Raw genomic sequence first — 18,584 nt, forward strand, 5'->3', positions numbered from 1 at the left:
CGGCGGCGATCGCGCCCGCACAGCCTGTGTGCGCGCGCGATCGCGATGACGTACTAATACGGGTCTGGCTCTTAAGTCCCAGGGCACAGACGCGTATTAGTACGTCAGATGTTATTAAGGGGTTAAACTGTAAAAGAACAAACCTAGTAAACAACAGAACAGTAAAATAAACTAATAAGACAAAACAACTGTATACATATAGAACAGTACAGGTCTGTTAGAAACTCTGCTGATAGAGTTTAAATCAAGGCATACTAGGGAGCAAAATTTACCCTTTCATCCCTTGCTTGTAGTCGGCCATTTTGACACATCTGCACATGGTGGGGCACACAAGACTGAGAGAAAAGACTATTTTGTCTCTGTAAATGTCTGTTCTCCATGCTGGACTTCTCACAATTAATTCTCCAATGACAATTCCTTGCAATGTGTCCAAAGTGACCACATTTAAAACATTTAACAGAGCAATATTTCCTCTCTCTCCCTGTACCTGACAATTTGCAGTACCTGGCAATATGACTTGAGCCATCACAGGTATAACATCTAATGGATGGCATGCTTGATGTAAGGCCCCTAACAGAACATACTTCCTTTTGTCTGGATATTTTAAACTGTTCCATCACTAGGGATGCACTTTTAACAATTTTACGTTTGCATTTTCTCATTATTTTACACTTGTCGTTACATTTATTGATTGGATCAACATTTGATGAAATATTTGATCCATCACTCCCCCCTTTTTGCCCTGCACAGGGCACAATTGGTAGAGAATCTGGCCTTGGTCTCAGAGACAAAGAGAAGGCCGGCACCATGTTTGAAAAATCATTGATGATATTTTGAAAATTTTTAATCAGTTGGGATCTAGTATCAAGATCAACAATCAACTGATTGATTATGGCATCACTAGCTGCTGCCTTGTCCTTAAAAGCTTTGATCTCAGCCCCAGACCGAGTCAGCTGTGCACCAATATCAAGACAATGATTTTTCATCTCAAGCAGTTGCGATTCAAGCATGCAGATCTGCTTATCTCTATCTATATCACATTTACCATTCTCTGCCAGTTGTGTCTGTAAGGCACAAACTCTCTGCAAATTTGTTACACAACACTGGCAGTGAAACTTTGGGGAATCTTCCTTACACAATGAGTCCTCATATACACAAATCAGTTTTGCTATCATGTGGAGCCGTTTGCTTGTTTTATTCAAAACAGACCGTCTGTCTATACACATGCTATCATGAGCACATGCTTGCTCCAACAGAGCAGACCACAGCAATTCTGCAGATTTGGGTGTACTGGGTTGCACTGGGTTAAATTTACTGTGTTTTGCCAAGCATTTCAGGGTGGATAAATCCATACTCACTCTTCCTGGAGCCATCACGGTCACCCTCCTTGTCCCTTCTGTGCTGCTTGAAAAAGGTCCTTTTACCTCCGGAACGCCTTTTCCTGACCAGCTGGACTTTCTCTTGAGAACGACTATGCCTCTTTGGAAGAATGCCTTGGTATAGATCACCCCAAATGCTCAAAGATTGTAAAGCAAACAGAAAAACGTTAAAAAAAAATTAGAACAAAACAAAAGATTGGGTTCTCTGTTATAGATTTTGTCCCGTGTACAGCTCATGCTGAAAAGCTGTGTCATTCGTCTGAACTTTCAGCGCTCTGAACACACAGAATTACACAACAGTTCACTCTGTATCAATGTAATCTGTCCATGTCCCCCTGGCCTGATCAGTTCACAAACAATAACGACAGATAATCACAGAGCAAAACACGAAAAACAAAATCACAACAGTTGGGCCTGGCTCACCATTGTAAAAGGGCGAGATTTCCTCCAAAAATATCAGTAATTAATGGGGGAACTCTCCTACTCCTCTATTGAGGTCCGATATTAACTATTAAAATCAAACTTGATTATTAATAATTAATATCCACTAACGTTATCTGTGCCTTATACTATATACCAACTGAGACAAAACCGTGTGCTAATAAAAGGTATTTATTACACAAAAGTCTACAGTTAATATACTACTATTTATCCCACTAACACAGTACACAAAATGGATATACAATTCCCAATTACCTAATATATTTTCCACCCACGTTTCCTAATCACTCATGCAATATCAGCCCACCCAACTATACTAACTTTCCCTATATATATACAGATACAAGGATATCAATATCTAGTAGCGTTAGTACAGGGTATGTAAGGCTAGTAAGTAAAGAGTTACAGGGGAAGAGAGATACTCAGCCATGTGTTATGTCCATCTCTCCAACAGTCCAAAGAGAGCTAGCACATGAGTGCTCTGGGGTTTTAAATCCAGCACAGGAAATGATGTATTATTCCCCGCCCACTGGCTAAGGTCTTTGTTCATGTCCAACCATACTCGCAAAACCTGTTTTAGTACATGGCTGGACATTTTTGTTGATCCTGCCCCCAACAGCAGCAAACAGACGGAAACACATAAGGAGATGGGGGCCAATATATACATGTATACTTATCTGAAAACATGGCTAGCATGTAGATACATATATACATGTACAACCTAGGACACTTCCCTTTACATGTGCATTTCCTGTTTTGGAGACATATTGCTTTAAGTTTCCGGTCTTGACGCTTTGATGTCTTCCTTGGTCTACCAGTATGTTTGCCTTTAACAACCTTCCCATGTTTTTTGTATTTGGTCCAGATTTTAGACACAGCTGACTGTGAACAACCAACATCTTATGCAACATTGCGTGATGATTTATCTTCTTTTAAGAGTTTGATAATCCTTCTCCTTTGTTTTGAATTGACATCTCTCGTGTTGGAGCCATGATTCATGTCAGTCCACTTGGAGCAACAGCTCTCCAAGGTGTGATCACTCCTTTTTAGATGCAGACTAACGAGCAGATCTAATTTGATGCAGGTGTTAGTTTTGGAAATGAAAATTTACAGGGTGATTCCATAATTTTTTCCTCAGAATTAAGTGATTCCATAATTTTTTTTCCTCTGCTTGGTCTACAAAAAATTACCCTTACTGAGAACCACATTTTTAATCTTGATTTCTTTTAGTGTTTCTTAAAGCCCTAAAGTTGCCATTTGAAATTACTTTCGTTTTGTTCCATGTCTGTGATCTGCTTTTTTTCAACAACATTAAACAACTGAATGAACATCCTCCGAGCCGGTGATTCCATAATTTTTACCAGGGGTTGTAATAAGTTGGCCCCCACAGTCCCAAAACACAGTATTATGGTCCCACACACAGCACTCCACACAGTAAAATAGCCCCCACACAGCATATTGGGCCCCCACACAGCCTTCCTCACAGTATGAGACCCCAACATCCCTCCACACAGTATGAGGCACCATAGCCCTTCACACAGTATAATGAATGTCACACAGGTGACTCGCACTGGTGGTAAAAGCCGCCCTACTCAGAGGTCACCACTCTGCTCTCCCCAGTCACGGGCTGTCTCAATGAGCTGCCTCTTGCAACATTTCCAACACTGCTGCATTCTCTTGCTGCTGGTGAGTCTCCACCCGGCTATAGGGAGACGCGGTTAGATTCTGCATGAACTTAACCCCACTGTGTCCTGCAAAGATTAGCTTCCCTGGCCTATCCCCAAGCAACAGAGGGTTTATTAGGTGTCGCCTCTCACTATTCCTCACATGATCTAAGATTTTAGTTCAATTATATTCTAGTTTCCTGTAAGATGCTCTCTTGTATTGTCTCACCTGTTTTCTGACCAGGCTAGCCTACTCGTTTATTCTAATTTCTCCGCTCCTCGACTACGTACACTGAACCTGTGTTGCCTGCCCTGACCCCGAATTGTCTGACCACAGCTTTGCCTTCGTCCACCTGTATCTCGTACCCGTGTCTCTGATCCTCCGGTCAGCGGCTACAGACCTGGGGACTGCCCTGGAGTGGTACCTGGTGAGTACCTGCATCCAAGCTTATACTCACCATTAGAGGCTCTAGTGAATACCAGGTAGTCACTTAGTTACGCCACTCCTGGTTAAGCCCGACTAGTGGCGCTGTGGGTCCACTACCCACCAGCATTAAAGTTACATCAGACCATGGACCCCACTGACAAGTACTGTACGAGGACGTGTGTTCTCAACGTGAGAGTTAGGACCAGATGATTCAGGCTACCAATGTGGTGGCAGCACAGCTGCAGGGTCTGTCCACCGCAATGTCTTCCCTGTCTTCCACCTATACCACGGCTGGCCAACCCTCCCCAGGAATGTCAGCCTCCCTGAGGGAACCAACTAGAGCCCCAGTTGGTGAAACTGCTTAGCTCCAGCTTCCGTCCAGCTATGATGGAAACCCCAAGGAGAGCCGCGGCTTCATTAATCAGTGTCAGATTCACTTCACACTCATCTTTTCCCTTCGGATCAGACCAATATAGTGTTTATGGTCTCCCTGCTGTCTGGACAAGCCCTGGCCTGGGCACATCTTTTTTGGGAGCATGGTGGTCCAGAGACCCGCGATGCTGGGAAGTTCCTGGAGATGTTCAGAGCGGTAATCGAGGTTCCAGGCCACGCTTCCGCAGCTGCTTAGTCCCTTTTGTCTCCAAGGCAGAGCACAGACACTGTGGCCCAGTATGCCCTACGCTTACATACCTTGGCAGCAGAGTTCCTTCTGGCAGGCTCTGTCAGGTTTTATATAGGATGAGTTGGCAGGTAGAGATCTACCATCCTCGCTGGTACCCTTATACACCTGACCACTAAGATAAATCTTCGCTTCCATGAGAGAGCCCTGGAACAAGATTCGGTGTCTCCTTGTGCCAGAAGACCTACCAGGCTGGCTTCAAACTTCCAGTTCCCTTTGCTACTGCAAGTCGCACCTCCAGCCACTGAGCCGATACAGGTTGAGAGCGCCAAACTTTCTGTGCAAGAACAACAGCGGAGGTACAGAGAAAACTTATGCATGTACTGTGGAGGCAAGGGACATTTTGTTCACCAGTGCCCTGTGAGACTGGGAAACTCCAGTAACTAGGATTGGCCGTAAAGATGACCATAGGTGAGAGTAATGGTTCTCCAAAGAAAATGACCAAAGTTACATTGGCCTGGCAGGAGAGATCCCTCTGTGCGAGTGCCCATCTGGATTCCGGCTCCGGGGACAACTTCATTCATCACGATCTGGTCCGTCGAATACAGCTCCCTACACAACAGCTGGATCATCCCCTGTCTATTCCCTCATTGATGGACAACTCCTGGCAGAGCCTATTCAATTCATCACACTGCCAGTCACGCTGCAAACTGGAGTCCTACATTGTGAAAAAATTTCCTTCTAAGTGCTACCCAGATCTGTGCATTCTGTTCTCCTGGGTCTTCCATGGCTGTGTCTACATGTCCCAGTTGTTGACTGGTCCACCGGTCAGGTGTTTCACTGGGGACTGTGTTGTTCTTCAAACTTTTGGCCTGTGCAACACACCCACCGTGTTTCAGGAATTCGTTAATGACATTTAAGAGATCTCCTCTACGCTTCCAAGGGAATGACATCCTGATTTTCTCTCCTGATCTATCTACCGATAGAAGGCATATTAGTCAGGTTCTGCAGTATCTACAAGAGAACAACTTGCTTGCTAAGTTATCCAAATGTATCTCCAAGAAACTCTCCTTGCCTTTCCTCGACTATATTGTTTCCAATCTGGGCCTCAAAATAAATCCTGAAAAGATTTCTGCTCTTCTATACTGGCCTCCGCCAACTTAAACAGTTTTTTCTACATTTCTTGTCCCTCATGGCACCCATTTCTGCCTTAATCATGAAGGGAACTAATGCCAGAGTCTGGCCTGTGTTGGGGTGGTGCAGAACTCCGGTTCTGCACCACCCCGATTCCAACAAGCAGCTTCTCTTGGAGGTAGATGCCTCTTCTATCGGTGCTGGATAGATAAATATTCCTCTGGGAAAAACCTTTGTCTCTACTGCTAGGAGGAGGAGAATTCTGCCCTGAGGACCCAAATCCAAATTGGCTGGTCATACGCAAGTCCACTGAGCTAATTGCTCGCCGCTTCTAGTGAACCTCGCTGGTAAAGGATGTCCTGGATTTCGTAACTGCCTGTTTACAGCGTACCAGAAACAAGTCTTCCAGGGACAAACCTGCTCCAGCATTTGCCGCTTCCTTCCGCTCCCTGGCAACAAATTCCTATGGATGTCATTACGAACCTGCCTCTCTCCGAGGGTTACCACACCATCTGTGTTGTGGTACATTGGTTCTACAAGATGGCTCACTTTATTCCCCTGGCCGACCTTTCCTCTGCATCTAAGCTTGCCACGCAATTCTTGCAGCATGTTTTTTGTCTCCACGGTCTTCCTCTCCACATAGGCTGTGACCGTGGAATCTAATTCATTTCTAAATTCTGGAGAGCTCTCTGCAAGCTGCTGAATATACAGCTGGATTTTTCTTCAGCAAACCATCCACAGATCAATGGGCAAGTCGAACGTGTAAATCAGATTCTCGAAAACTACCTTTGCCACTTTATCTCTACCTGTCAGGATGACTGGCTACAACTACTCCCCTGAACAAGAGTTTTCCTACAACAACCAAGTTGTGGAGTCTTCCGGAGCATCTCCATTCTTGGTTGTTTATTCCAAGAATTCCTAAAGTGCCCTCTTCTATGTCTGCTTGCTCAGGGATACCAGCAGCTGACTCCTCTTATGGCGACTTTCTTCAGATCTAGCGTCAAACTCAGTCCTCTCTCCTTAAGGCCGTGTCTCGGATGAAGATTCATGCAGACAAGAAGAGAGATTCGCCGCCTCAGTATCACCCTGGGGATAAAGTCTGGTTGTCCTCCTGAAACATTCGTCTGAAGGTGCCTTTATACAAGTTTGCCCCTCGATACCTTGGACCATTCAAGATTTTCAGGCAGGTCAACCTATAAGCTATAGCTGCCGCCCAATCTTCAGATCCCGAATTACTTTCAAGCCTCGCTCTTGAAGCTGGTAGCCCTAAATCGTTTGTCTAAGGCCCATACTCCCTATGTCCATTCCTGAGAGTCCTTCGGATGTTTTGGGGTAAGGGAGAAGACCTTCTATTTGGTTGATTGGAGGGGTTTTGGTCCAGAGGAAAAGTATTGGGAGCCCGATGAGAACATCTGCGTCACTGCTATTCTCGAAAGGTTCCTCCAACGGTCTGGCCAAAAAAAGGAGGGAGCGCAAGGGGGAATACGGTCACGGGGTGACTTGCACTGGTGGTAAGCGCTGCCCTACTCACTGTGGTCACCACTCTGCTCTCCCCAGTCTCAGGCTCTGTTTCTGAGCTAAGTCTTGCAGTATTTCCAACACTGTTGCACCCTCATGCTGCTGGTGAGTCACCACCTGGCTATAGGGAAGCGCGGCCAGATTCTGCAGGAACATAACCCCACTGTGTCCTGCAGAGATTGGCTTCCCTAGCCTATCTCTAAGTAGTTGAGGGTTTATTAGGCGACTACTCCCACCGTCACTCGACTGATCTAAGCTTCTAGTTCAGTTCCTGTCTAGTTTCCTGTAAGGTTTGTATATTGAACCTCTCCTGCCTGCCCTGACCTCGGATTGTCTGACCACATCTTTGCCTTCGTCCACCTGTACCTCACCCCTATGTCAGCTGCTACAGACCTGGAGATTGCCCTGGAGTGCTACTTGGTGACTACCTGTGGCCAAGCCTATCCTTACCATCAGAGACTCTAGCGAATACCAGGTAATCACTTAGTTATGCCCCTCCAGGGTATACTCAGCCCATGGCACAGTGGATCCACATCCACCAGCGTTACAATGTATGATCTCCCCCTCACAGCCCTCCAGCACAATATAATGGTTCCCACATAGCCCTCCAGACAATATAAACACACACACAGGAACCCCCGCTACACACACACATTGATGGCCCCTAAAGCCCCACAGACAATTTAATCACCCCCATAGAACTATGCACTCAAAGATATGAGATAGCAAATGTATTTTTATTCAAACAAATATACCTCTCTCACCTATCTAAGAGTGCCTAGTTCTTCGGATTTACAGAATACAAGAGCTGGGCCAATACTAGCGCACCATCCCGTCAAGAATGCTGTGATTTAAACAGAAATTATCACCCCCACATAGAGTTGATGGCCCTCAAAGCTCCTCATACTTCATGATGGCCCCCAGTATATACCCCACACACAGTATAACCCACACACAACAGTATATCTCTATAATGTACTCACTGATTTAAAAAAAAAAAAAAAATACTCATCTTGCTCCTTTCCTTTCCTGCTTCGTCTTCTGCAATATGTAGACTACAGCTCCACACAGCGGGTGCGAAGTAATGAGGTCAACGCACCCGCGGCAATAAAAACGTCAGAACTGAAACACAGAGTGAGTGATGGAACAAGGAGCTGACAGGCGGAGGGGTCAGGCCATAGTCGCATGGTCTGCAACTATTAGAGGTGCGCCACTGCATGAATGTTGCCATTGTTATGTTATGCATTTTTCACAGATCCATTACAATTATTCACATAGGAAACTGTATTTAGTATTTTATTATAAAACTGCTCTTTTAACAAATAGATGAGCAACGAATGTACAAAATAGACATACAAATCTCAAACAGATGTAAAAAACAGATAAATAGTTTGCATACTATGAACATTTATAGCAAAATAGAGGGAAACCAACTGATTTGGATATTTGAAAATTATTAATATTCATTAAATATGAATACAAAAAGTAATAAACAATTACAAAACTACATATGAAAACAGAGCAGAAAATGGCATAGCATGGTGATCAAGGGTATAGACATTGAGATATGTTCTGCATTAGACAAGCTAACCTCTATAATTTAATAAAAATACTATGGTATCTAAATATATCTATAGTGGAAGCTGTAACAAGGTAATAAATGGGTAGAAGAGGGTCGGGGAGTGCTTTGTACAAATGAAGGACGTTTCTCTGTGTGTTTTGCTTTAAACTTGCGAGGGTTAGTAATGGGGGTGTCTTATAGCATTGGTTTTATGTCAGCTGACATTACAAAGCTGACATCAACTCTAAAACGATTACCTGTGTCCCATGACGATCTCCAACTGTGCTACATCCGGATGGTGTGTTGAACGGTGACATGAGTAATGCGACCGCTCAGTAAGCCAGCCGGAACACACTGACAGTAGCGTGAGAACGCACCTGCAGTGACGAACGGTGAGGTCACTAAGGTTATCGCAGTTTATAGCCAATGAACTGCGGTAACCTTATTGATGTCACTGCTCGCGTGCGAAATGTAAGAAAAATGTTGTTTTAGCCCCAGGTTTTACATTTTGACAAATGGAAAGAGGTAAAAATGCGCTAGTGTGACCCCGGCCAAACCCTGGCTTTCACAGGAGTATCATAATGACTGGCATTGGGGTCATCAGCAGACCCCTGGCTGTCATGGCAACCCATCGGCGCCCAGTGATCAATTCACGGGCACGCCTATGAGCGGGTGGTATGATGCGCCCCCCTTCTGGTGTAAATTGCCATTGTCAGATTGACAGCGTCATTTAACATGTTAACAGCCATGGGCATAGCTCCACTTCACACGCGGCTGTTAAAGGCACATCTTAAGAGCATCTGTCCTCACTCTCATGCGCATCAGGCAGAAAGAAAACAAGACGGATACTTGAGGCTAGGAAGCATTAATTTCATAACATTTACCCCCCACCACTCCATTATCAGGTAAATGGGTATATTTAAAAGATAAAAAATAATTGCATTTGTATAAAAAACACCAAAAATCAACTAGATAAGCTGTTTAACTCATTCCTGTCCCAAGACATACTTTCTATTCACTAAGCGGGTGCAGGTGTATGGAGCAGGCTCAGGATTGAGCCTGCTCCACAAAAGGCAGATAACAGCTGTATTATACAGCCAGCACCCACCTCTAACAACAGCAACTGATCTACTAGCTTTGTCTACTAACTATACAACTAGCTCTGATCGCTGTTAATGCCTTAAAGGGAACCTGACAGGTGATACATGCTTCATGTATCAGCCACTGGCTGTACGATCACAGCCATATATGTTTGACACTGAGGAAAACATACATTTAATAGCTGCAGAGGAGGACCGATCTGCACTGTGCGTTAGTTGTACAGGCGGATCGCCAGCAGCTTCTCTCTGCCTGCTGATAGTGACCGACAAGCCTCTGCCTACGTGTGCATATATATGCAGAGACTAGGACTTTATAGGGCAATACTGTAGCATTGCAGAATAAGCTATAAAATGATTTCAAGTTCAAGTCCCTTACAGGGACAAAAAAAACAAAACAAGGAAAAACAACATTGTTAAGAATATTTAAAAAAAAAAAAACATAAGAATTCAAATTACCCCCATTTCTCAAAATTAAAAATGAAAAAATGTAAAAAGCTATGAAAATATAAAATTGTTAACCTCTCTGGGAAATGTTAAAAAGAAAATAACTGTACTTCCCACAAAAAATACAATGAAATGCAATCAAAAGGTAGTATGCGCCTTCATATAGCTCCAAAATGGCAAAACAAACCAATTATTCTTTTTATAAAGTTCAGAATTTTTTAAGATACTGAAATAATAATGAAAAAAAACAAGCATGTATGGTATCTACTGAAATAATAATAATAAAAATACACGTTTGGTATCGCCATAATTGTACTGACCTGGAAAATCAAGTTGCAAGATCATTTGCACTTGACAATTAACGCCCTAAAGACAATGGCGGGAGTGTAGATGGTTTTCATCCATTTCATCTCACTTGGAAAACACTTCCATTTATCAGTATAACGAATGAAAAAAGGAATGTTGCCAATCAAAACTACAATTAGTTATGCAAATAACAAGACCTCAATAGGATACGATAATAGAAAAATAAAAAAGTTAAGGTCACCCCCCTCACCACCTCCCAAACCGCACCTTTATATCTTTTATTTGTGCTGTACTCCTGAGAAATTAGCGTTTTAATCCATATACAAATGAGGAATTAAATGTTCTGGGTGAAACAGAGCACTTAACTAGCTCCCCAAATTGTTTTCCTGCCCAGCACCAGTCTTTTTAGCTTGATTGATCATTTCATACCTACATTTTAATTATGGCATTGAATTCCCAGAAACAGAAAAATGCCACAGGCGATTTTAATTACAGCAGGATCTTATTATCCCACACATAAGCAGACGGATGTCTCGTACAGAGGAATTCACATTGATAGGGTCCCGGTATTTTGAGAAACGCCTTATCACGGCTACCAGGTAGACATGAATTGGCCAATTTATGTGCTAACATTTCTCATTTATTTCTATTTTCTACAGCAGTAATGCTATTCCTATCTCATATATTTCATGTTCGCATACTTAGCATTACAGAGTGCTACTATGTTTGTAAGTTGTACATGGAGATGGCTGCTCCTAGTAAGCACCTGTTCACACCTATTTCTTGTTTTGGAAGTTCCAGTCAGTTTTTTCTGTTTCTATATATAAGATTTGACTGAGCACTCCGCCTCTATGCCACAGGCGATTTTAATTACAGCAGGATCTTATTATCCCACACATAAGCAGACGGATGTCTCGTACAGAGGAATTCACATTGATAGTGTCCTGGTATTTTTAGAAACGCCTTATCACGGCTACCAGGTACACATGAATTGGCCAATTTATGTGCTAAGATTTCTCATTTATTTCTATTTTCTACAGCAGTAATGCTATTCAAATTTCATATATTTCATGTTCGCATACTTAGCGTTACAGAGTGCTACTTTGTTTGTTAGTTGTATATGGAGATGGCTGCTCCTAGTAAGCACCAGTTCACACCTATTTCTTGTTTTGGAAGTGCTGTTCAGTTTTTTCTGTTTCTATGTATAAGCTTTGACTGAGCACTCTGCCTCTATGTCACAGGCGATTTTATTCCCAGAAGTCTGAAATTACTCAGTATGCTATACTTTTTACCAATACACAGGAGCTGCGAAGCAGAAAAGCACAATAGGATCTTACCCGGAATAAAAATGAAATAAAATAATAGGTTATACTAACCAGGTGGAGTTGTGATCACACAACAGTAAAAGAGTATGAATATCCAGCAGTTGCAGATCCACAGGTCATTGAACTGGCATAAAGGATATAGGAGAAAAAAATGTGTATTTTTCTGCACTGCGGATAACTGGCAAATGATGATCTGAAGCCAGGAACTGTATTTTAGCATTTTATTAATAGACGCGTTTCGAAGTACACACACTTGTTCCTCAGGATATAACCAATCAGCTGTGGTTATATTCTCAGGAAGAAGTGGGTGTACTTCGAAACGCATAGATTTAAAAACTTCTAAAATGCAGTTCCTGATTTTGGATCCTCATTACCAATTAGCAGCGTGGAAATATCCACATTGTTTCTCCCATATCCTTTATACCATGGGATGCTAGGGAACGCAAGTGGAGCAGACAGTTTAAGAAGAAAATTATAAATATTTTCAATTATTTATCTATAGTCCAGAGTACTAAGTATAATCCAAGTCAAATCCAAATAGGGGACTGGTTTAAAAAATGTGTGATCTCGCCTAAGGGTAAATTCACAATGTGTTTGTTCCATTGGGCCTCATTGATCTGACACAAGCAAAAACATGGTAGATTTTTTTCTTAACTGTAAAAAATAGCATACAGCAGGGGTGGGCAATTAACTTTCCTGAGGGGAGTGACAGTTGTGGAGGGCCGAACCAATAAGCTGAAATTAATTTTGCTCAATATTAATCTCAGCATATTAATTATTATTATATTAATAATAATTATATTAATATTAATGGTATGACTTAATATTGAGCAGAATAAAGTATGGTGACATCCCCCTATATACTGTTTGAACCCGAATACAACCCATTCTATATACCGTATGAGCCCCACACACCCTTCCCATATCCAGCATGACACCCCCACAACCTCCACATGTCCAGCAACAAACCCCCACAGCCTCCCCATGTCCAGCAAGACCCCCACAACCTCCCCATGTCCAGCAAGACCCCCACAGCCTCCCCACGTCCATCAACAGACCCCCACAGCCTCCCCATGTCAAGTATGACACCCCCACAGCCTCCCCATGTCCAGCAACATACCCCCCACAGCCTCCCCATGTCCAGCATGACACCCCCACAGCCTCCCCATTTCCAGCAACAGACCACCAGAGCCTTCCCATGTCAAGCATGACATTCCCACAGTCTCCCCATGTCCAGCAACAGACCCCTACAACCTCCCCATGTTCATCATGAGATCCCTACAGCCTCCCCATGTCCAGCATGAGACTCCCACAGCCTCCCCATGTCCAGCATGAGGCCCCCACAGCCTCCCCATGTCCAGCAACAGACCCCCACAGCCTCTCCATGTCCAGCATGACAGCCCCAGAGCATCCCCATGCCCAGCAACAGACCCCCACAGCCTCCCCATGTCCAGCAACAGACCCCTATAGCCTGCTCATGTCCAGCAGGAGAGCCCCACAGCCTCCCAATGTCCAGCAGGGGATCCCCACAGTCTCCCCATGTCCAGCAGGAGAGCCCCACAGCTTCCCCATGTCCAGCAAGGGAGCCCCACAGCCCAGGGCTGTGGAGTCAGAGTTGTGGAGTCGGTGCTCATTTTGGTGGAGTCAGAGCGGGCAGGCACAGAGCGGTCCATGAGCCACTGTTTCATACCTTCAGCTGGCAGGTCTGGCATACAGTATATCACATAGTTTATGAAGTTTGTATAATAGCTTATAGGTGATGCATGTTACTGTATGTCTATAAAAATTTAAAAGGTAGTTGTTTAATGAAATATAACTTAAAGTTTTGGAATCTGGATTATTTTAACCCCTTCACCACCCAGCCTGTTTTCACCTTCGTAACCAGGCCAAAATATACAATTCTGAACAGTGTCACCTTATGAGGTAATAACTCTGGAACGCTTCAACATATCCCAGTGATTCTGAGAGTGTTTTTTCACGCTAAATTGTAGTTCATGTTAGTGGCAAATTTAGGCTGATGTTTTTTGCATTTATTTGCGAAAATGACGGAATTTTAGCCAAAAATTTTAAAAGTTCACAATTTACACAATTTAAATGTTTATGCCCTTAAACCAGACTTATATCACACAAAATAGTTAATAAATAACATTTACCACATGTCTACTTTACATAAGTATAATTTTTGAAACATTTTTCCTTAGGAAGTTAGAAGGGTTAAAAGTTGATCAGCAATTTCTCAATTTTCAAAACCAAGTTTTGGTGGGATCACATCAAATTTGAAGTGACTTTGAGGAGCCTATATGACAGAAAATACCCAAAAGTGACACCATTTTAAAAGCTGCACCCCTCAAAGTCTTCAAAACACATTCAAAAAGTTTATTAACCCTTCAGGTTCTTCACAGGATCTAAAGCAATGTGGAAGGAAAAAATGAAAATTTAGGTTTTTCCTTAAAAAATGTTGATTTAGTACCAAATTTTTCAATTTCACAGGGTAACAGGAGAAAATGGACCATATAATTTGTTGTGCAATTTTTTCTGAATACGTCAATATCCCATATGTGGTGAAAAACTACTGTTTAGGCGCACGGCAGGGCTCGGAAGGAGCGCTATTTGACTTTTGGAGCAGATAAAAGGCTGGCATAGATAGCGAACGCCATATCATGTTGGCATAGCCCCTGATGTGCCTAAAAAGCAGAAACCCCACAAGTGACCCAATTTTGGAATCTAAACCTCATGAGGAATTTATCTAGGGGTGTAGTGAGCATTTTTAACCCTCAGGCAAATCCTAGAATTGTACAACATTGGGCTGAGTCAACGGAATATTACTATTTTTTTTCACTAAAAAGTTGCTTTAGCGCCAAGTTTTTAAGGAGAAGTTGAGAGGATAAGATAGAGCAGAGTGAGGAAACAAACAGAGGGAGACACAGAAATATTGTGATGAGTGTCTTAACAAGTCTTTAACATCAGTGGAGTCACATCAAGACAACTGTATAATTTCCTACAAGCTTCTTTTGCAAGATTAAACTGGAATCGTCGATCTCTGAGTGCCGAGTTGTGCATGTGAGATCATAGCAGTGAATCTCCTCCCATCAGCTAAAATTGGATTGCAAATTAAGAGATTAAGCCTGCAGGGAGGAAAACTGGTGAAAGTGCAGAATACAAGTCATGTAATGGCCAGAAATAGGGTTATTCCTCAAGAACACACACGACAGCATATTCTGAAGTTACTTGAAGGTACAGTTACCCTTTAAAATATTTCTAGCCTATTTACACAGCAACTTAAACTAGACTCCTGAAGTTATAAGCTATATAAAATGAGCAAAAATATAGTCAGCACTATCGTACCTGATGAAGTGGGCTTGGATGGGAGCCGTACTGGTACAGAAGGTGCACCAATATTTTTCACTGTAAAACTTGCATCTACTGCAGCAATCGGAAGACACTGTCTTGGAGTTTTTGCAGGTTTAAAGCTGCTGTTATATTCATACACATAAATCTGCAGAGAACATAAATACTAGTTTCAGCTAACATCCTGCTCATTGAAAAGCACAAAGAATGTAAAGTATATAGCGGCTGTACATAGAACTGGTCAGGACATATCTTCAGAAGGCTGTCAGATGCTTTAGTTACCTTATTTTTCGGACTATAAGATGCACTTTTTTCCTCCAAAATTTTGGAGAAAAGTGGAGGGTGCGTCTTATAGTTCGAATATATATATATATATATATATATATATATATACACACACACACACAGTACAGACCAAAAGTTTGGACACACCTTCTCATTTAAAGATTTTTCTGTATTTTCATGACTATGAAAATTGTACATTCACACTGAAGGCATCAAAACTATGAATTAACACATGTGGAATAATATACTTAACAAAAAAGTGTGAAACAACTGATAATATGTCTTATATTCTAGGTTCTTCAAAGTAGCCACCTTTTGCTTTGATGACTGCTTTGCACACTCTTGGCATTCTCTTGATGAGCTTCAAGAAGTAATCACCGGAAATGGTTTTCACCTCACAGGTGTGCCCTGTCAGGTCAGGTCCTGTCTGTATACTCACTTTTGCTTCCTCCCCCTGCCCAGGAGATGTGGTATGATCAGACCATGTCCCTGCACGGTCAGACACAGTAAGTACACAGTACATTGCAAGGGCACATTTATAAGATTATCTCAGCATAGGAACATTTTTTAACACATCCAATTGTGGAACGTATTATTATTCTAAGCTCTGTTGATTAAAATGTCATTTGTTTATGGGACAACCCCTTTAACCCCTTTCTGATGTAAAGCATAATAATTAGTGTTGAGCGAGCATGTACTGTTAACCCTTTCGCCGAGTATGCTCGGGCGAGCACCGAGTAGTTACAGCTGCTCGGTGTTATGTTTAAATCACTCTCGTGAGCTTTATTACATCTGAGGAATGGAAAAGAAACAATTATTGATGCTTGTAGCTTAATTTCTCATTGTTGTCCAACACCTCTCCACTGTAGGTCTCGGACTTTATCGCCTCTTAACAGCGTTTCTGACAGGAATCTCCTCAAATTTGGACAGGTTCCGGTCGTGAGCAAGCTCAACTCCAAAATGCCGTTTCTCTGGTGTCAATGGGGTGTTCTCACAGGAATATGCTGCTGAATTCCCTTCCAGCACGTCCTCTTCTGTTCAGGACATATTTCAGACTACCTCCTAGATGGCCGCTCCACTTATTCCTGTCACCTACTTTTCAACTGTCCACTGGGAATTCCCCTGAGCACATTTACTAAATCCCTCCCAGACTGGAGCTAGGCCAATCACCAACTCTCCTTTGGTTGCTGGGCAAATTTCACCGTTACTACCCTATAACAGCATGCACTGTACTCCTTGTTGTCAATACATTATCTGCTTATTCTCCTTATATGATCATGTAATACAATGCATTTTAAATCATTCACAGAGCTAAAAACCTTACATCAACATTTTTTTCATAAGAATTTGGGAAAGCTATGAAATGTCCTATAAATGTCTGTCCTATACCTGATCTAAGGGTCTAGACTTTTAGTTGAGATGAATCTGTTACAGTAAATTTTTCACTTAAACAAGAGCCATGTACGAGGAGACGGAGTCGGTGTCATGGAAATTGAAGAGTCGGAGGTTTGGGTTACCGACTCCACAGCCCTGGTTGAAAGACTGTTTATACAGTTGTGCTCAAAAGTTTACATACCCCAGCAGAATTTTTCCTTTCTTGGCCTTGTTTCAGAGAATATGAATGATAACAAAAAAACTTTTTCTCCACTCATGGTTATTGGTTAGGTTAAGCCATTTATTGTCAAACTATGGTGTTTTCTCTTTTTAAATCTTAATGACAACCAAAAACATCCAAATGACCCTGATCAAAAGTTCACATACCCAGTTCTTAATACCGTGTATTGCCCCCTCTAACATCAATGACAGCTTGAAGTCTTTTGTGGTAGTTGTGGATGAGGGTCTTTAATTTCTCAGATGGTAAAGCTGCCCATTCTTCTTGGCAAAAAGCCTCCAGTTCCTGTAAATTTCTTGGCTGTCTAGCATGAACGGCGCGCTTGAGATCTCCCCAGAGTGGGTCAATGATATTGAGGTCAGGAGACTGAGATGGCCACTTCAGAACCTTCACTTTGTTCTGCTTTAGCCAATGACAGGTCGACTTGGTCTTGTGTTTTGGATCGTTATCATGGTGAAACGTCCAAGTACGTCCCACGTGCAGCTTCCGGGCTGATGAGTGCAAATTTGCCTCCAGTATTTGCTGATAACTGTTACACTCACGCCCGGACTGACTGGCGTGAGTGTAGTTAGTGATCCCACTGGACCATGAACCGAGGAGTGCCTGGATGGGCGTGACTAAGTATCAACTCGGCGGTGGGGCAATAGGGGGTCACTCTGTAGAATCCAACACGTTTTTAACAATCGTACCACCTCCTGTTCCCACACAGGTGCAGTCCGACAGAATGACACTCCGATCACAGGTCGGCCCGAAACTCTCGTCTACAACATCTCATCACAGGTTCTCACTCCCACAGAGACCAGATTATTACAAAAGGGATTATCCTTTTGCCCTACCCCGTCCTTTGACCCATTCACCCTAGATCTGGAACTTAGGCGTTTTTTCCGCAACCTTAGACTTAAAGTCCATTTTTCTACTAACGGTGATCCTTCCAGTCACCCTCCTATCCAACAAGAGATAGAAGAACTCTCACTGAAAGAATTGGGACTTAGGATGCCTTCACATTTTAATCCTCCCAAAATATATCACCCGGTGGAGACATATATCACACTAGTCAAGAGGGACATTGAAACACTCATGACTAAAATATCTAGTGACAGGCTCCCTCTCCGGATGAATCTAAATAAGGAGGAAAAACAGTCCTTGCATACACTATCTATGAACGACCAAATTACTATCAAGCCAGCTGATAAAGGGGGCGCCATAGTGGTCATGGATCGCTCATATTACATCAGAGAGATTGAAGGACAGCTGAATGATCCGGATGTGTATACTGTGGTCCCCAATAATCCCACATCTCACATTAGCCAACTAATTCGTAGGAAGGTGGAAGCACTATCCAGCCGAGGCACCATTGATCAAAAATTGTCTGAATATTTGATTAATACACATCCCGTGATGCCAGTATTTTACACGCTTCC

Source organism: Phyllobates terribilis, unplaced genomic scaffold, assembly GCF_046119375.1.
Source record: "Phyllobates terribilis strain yellow unplaced genomic scaffold, ASM4611937v1 Scaffold_1__5_contigs__length_1240528914, whole genome shotgun sequence".
NCBI classification, from domain to species: Eukaryota; Metazoa; Chordata; class Amphibia; order Anura; family Dendrobatidae; genus Phyllobates; species Phyllobates terribilis.